At 38.5% G+C, this 4515-nt stretch overlaps 1 pseudogene; it reads left to right on the top strand.

Moving 5' to 3' along the window:
• On the top strand, positions 1–953 carry LOC142175288 (sinapine esterase-like; annotated as a pseudogene).
• The last annotated feature ends 3562 nt before the right edge of the window (positions 954–4515 follow it).

Below are 4515 nucleotides of genomic sequence, written 5' to 3'. Positions count from 1 at the left end.
CTCTTTCAATGGCTTCCCTTACCAACCATTGTTTTTTCATCTTGCTATTAGTGATCTCCTCTTTCTTTTTCGCTCCTTCTCCTTCTTCCGCTAACGCGCATCAAGAATCTTCCCCTTTTTATTCCATTTACAGCTTTAGAGACAATGATTCTGCTTCTATTTCTGATCATTTAGCTGTTGTACTTGGTCTGCCTTCTCTACAACATTACACCGAAGAACTAAGAAGGCGTTGAGTTCGAGTCTGGTATTAGTTTCATGACGCCTGGAGCAACAGTTATGAGTCCCTTTTCCTTCATCAAGAATGGCATCCCAGCGCCTCAACAGTCTCATCACTCACAGATTTCCGCCTTTATGAATCTCTTCTATAAGGATTGCTTCTCTTTTTATGACTGTGGAAGGAACAAGGTTCTTCAAAAAGCTATCATCTTTATGGATCAGCCTGGTTTTAATGATTATAAGCACTCTCTTTTGCATACAAAATCTATTTCCGAAGTGTCCAAGCTTGTCCCAGATGTTGTGGACACAATCAAGAGTTCTATCGAAAAACTGATCAAAGATGCAGAGGCCAAACACTTTGTGGTTTTTGGAATTATCCCATGGGATGTCTGCCTGGTTTTCGAACAATGTTTCCTGAAAACGATAATAGTAGGAAAATTAAATGTCACAAAGGACTGAATTTGTTTGCAACATTGCACAATGATCATATGTGGCAAGCGTTGGAGGAGCTGTGATTGAAGTACCCTGAAATTGAGATCATATATGCAGATTATTACAAGGTGTTCATGGCTATTATTCACAATCATGCATTCTTGGGATTCAAGTCTAAGTACGTACAAGATCATCATGCAGCAACAGCAGCAGAAAGGCATCACCATTCAAATGTTTATGCACGATTTAGAGATGGTCTAAGGCATTTATTGGAGTTGCATGCTAATAAGGTAGTGGACTACTAATGTACTGTTTGTTTTAATTTGCTCTAATATTGGTATAACGCGGTTTGAAGAAGCAGAGAGTCTTTTGCTTTAGGAGGGTAGGTGATGACGTCCAACTATGCCTCGTAAAAAGGACTTAGCGGTCGTTGCAAATATATTCGGGTTAATAAGTCCGGAGTCGAATCCCACAGGGAATTAACCTATTAAACACAGCTACTAGACTCGCACAAATTCACGCAATCAATCTTCAGAAATATTTAAGTAACAAATTTGATGTTTACTAACTAAATATCATGTAATGAAAATGCAATAATTAATAACTAACTATGAACGGGTTGTAGACAAGAATTGGAATGATCTAAGGTTATGATCTCCCCTATTGTCGGAATCATTTCCGCTACGTTTTCTATAAATTTGCCTAAGTCTTCTCTACCGATCATGAATGCTCTGAGTGTTGTAATTCTCTCCCGAGTAACTACCACAATTTACTAGACATATTCTCCCGAATTACACTAGCTGGCATTAAGTGCGGCTCACTCGGATCGCACCAAGGTTTCGTTATCCCTAATCTCACCTTTAAACCCTCTGTATTGATCCCTCATATACATTAGCAGTGATGTTATTCAACAATTACCTAAATATGCACTCTCTCCCGAGTAATACACATTAAATAGGCACAGTCGATTTAGGGTCCTTCAATCAACAACAATAATAATATAGTTGAATAAATAGAGAAAATACTACGGCAAATCTATATTAACGTAACAAGAAAATCATCCTCCAATAGGTTTCATCAAAACCCTAGATTAGGAGTTTAGCTACTCATACTCATAGTAACAATATCCCAGATGTTTTGCATAATTAAACTACAAAATAAAGATGAAAGGATGTAGAAATCAATGATTCTAACTTCCAATGGTTGTTTCACGAGCTATCCTTGCCTCTGGTTGTAAAACTCCTTCAAAAGTGGCGTTTTATGTCTATTTATATGTGTAGGAAAAGACTTAAACGACATAGGCCAAGTCCTAGTCAAACCAGGAGACGAAATAAGCCTTCAAAGTTTGGAGTATGAGCGTCTCAGACCTCGCCTCGCGAGGCTTCACAAGAGCAGGACCTCGCCCCAGACCTGGCGTCGCCAGCCTTAACGCGAGGTGGACCTCGCCTCTTGCCCCGCCTAGACTGCTCCCACGCGAAATAAAAGGCTCGCCCAGCCAGCTCCCACGCGAGTTATTAAGCTTGCTTCGCCAGCTTTCTCATTTATCCGCTGCTCACTTCTTTCTTTCTTCTTTTCAACTGTTTTCGAGCACGCTTTAGACTTTAATTATTCCTTTTGCTCTACTTTCATCTCCAATTCACCTACACATAAAATAGACTTCATTACGCGCAAATAAAGTGTAGTTTATCATTAAAGCATACAAAATGCAAGGCAAATAATGTACTAAAATATGGAATTATAGCCACACATCAGTAGGCCCTCAAATTCTTTCCAATTTCGTTACAATCAATGTAGAGCATCATATATAGCAATTAATATGAAGAATTTTGTGGCCACCTTTTTACATGTGGTTTAAATTTTGTAACTACCACTGCATTGGTGATATATGTGGAAATCTAACGAATGGTTTTATCTGCATTTGATCTGAAGTTACATTAAACAAAACCGGCTTCACTATCGTGAGAGCTTCAATCAATGAGTTAAGAACATCCAACACCATCACAACATATGCAGCTAGTTCTATCCAGCTCTAGTTCTTGTGGTGACACCTACAACGAAAAAGATTCAAAGCGAGAGAAAAGTGCCCACTAGTAATGATCTGTTAATGAACAACTCCAAAAGACCATTCATCTCGAGAAGTAGCAGGACCTTTCACAAATTTATATGGTTTCACTATATTAGTAACAGAAACAGTGGATTTTTATACAAAGTATTTAAACAAGTCATGGAAATAGCTGCAGTCGCATTTGCAATTTCTAAAGTGACAAGGGGTGGAAGGATGACGAAATTTCCAATTGTATCGAAGAATACTGAGTCATTCCTCTGATAAACTTCATTCAAGTAGGCTTGTCTTTTGATGTTTCTCTTCTGTGAAACAGTTAAGAACTTGGTGCTAGGAAGGAGCAGAAGATTCAGATAAGGTTTTTGTCAACCAATCCGAAAGCTGTATCCGATGGCTCAAAGAAGCATCTGAAGAAGAGGATTAACGCAGTAGTAGAGACCGTGTATCTAAAGCTGCTCCAACTACATAGTGCTACCTCATAGTTTGCCCTTAGATAAACATGCCGCACACCATTCAGAAACCTGTATGTACATTGAAAGTTTGAAACTGAAGTCCTATTTAGTCTTGGAAAAAAAAAAGTCCTATTTAGTCTGTAGTCTCTTCTGTAGCAATTCTTTTTTGAGAATAACAGTCTCTTAGCATTTAGAGAGGCAAGTTTTGTTTCAATAGAATTTTTTGTCTGAGGAAACGCTTCAACATTTCAAAAGTTTAGAGTTATCTCTTTATCTCTAAAGTTCAGTTCACTGCTAAGGATGGTAAGAGCTTCATTACACAGATTCAGTTTCAGGTGCTTGGGGATACTAACAGGGTGGTTTGGAAATGCTTGATATTTAGTAATGAGGCTAGACCTAAAGTTAAATTCACAATGTGGACATGTGGTTGCAGCTTCAAGACAAGCTTCTTAAAGTAGTTCATGCTATTTGCATAAAAAAGGAACCAGAGGATATTTGAGAAATTTAGCAGAGATTGGGACAGTATTGCTAGAAGCATTGCCTACTTCTCCAGAGTTAGTGGATTGTCTTGTAGTTTTCTGTGTTGAAAGTGGTTAAGTTTTACCTGAGGGACGAAGAAACTCTCCCTAAGAGGAGTGCTTTAGTTCCTCTGGTAATGTTACAGCTCTTAGTTTCTTTCCTTCTTTGCCCTAGACAACTTAGCGCGTTGCTGTAGCTGGAGTCTTGTATTTGATACTTTGGTGATTAATAAGATTTTAGTTACCCCAAAAAGAAGAGAAGACTAATGCATGTGCTTGCTTAGAACAAGTTCATCGCTTCATGGAAATTGCAAGAATTTGGTTCAGGACTCACGTTTCTAGTTCTCTCTTTATGGTTAGGGCCCGATGCACAGAAGAACCATGGATCAAGATAGAAAAAGACAGCGGATATGGCACATCAGATCTCAGTCAATCTTTCCTGAAAATGTGTGAATACAGCATTTTGGAGACCCTAAGCAACATGAAAAATAGTTATGAAAGTTGAAATTAATTGTTTAAACAAAAAGAAGAGCATTCAAGTATACTACTCAAATGCACAAACATGGTATCCCCACGAAGTCTCACACTGGATTGAACAACCCCCTACTCTACTTCCATGCCTTAGTACAAGCACGATCAGTAGTCAGTACACATAAATTCAAAAAAGAGTACCACCATCCCTCAAAATTACTGCTAGTAGAGACCTACTCTTAGTAAACCACCACTATTGGGTCCAACAGTGGAAAAATACATGTAAACAAAACCAACTTCAGAATCGATGCACCAAACGAATTTTAAAAGGAACCAAATCAGCGAAGAAAAGGGAAACATAGCG

The sequence above is a fragment of the Nicotiana tabacum genome, chromosome 21 (assembly GCF_000715075.1).
Source record: "Nicotiana tabacum cultivar K326 chromosome 21, ASM71507v2, whole genome shotgun sequence".
Lineage (NCBI taxonomy): Eukaryota > Viridiplantae > Streptophyta > Magnoliopsida > Solanales > Solanaceae > Nicotiana > Nicotiana tabacum.
This window is presented reverse-complemented; position numbering and strand designations above follow the sequence as displayed.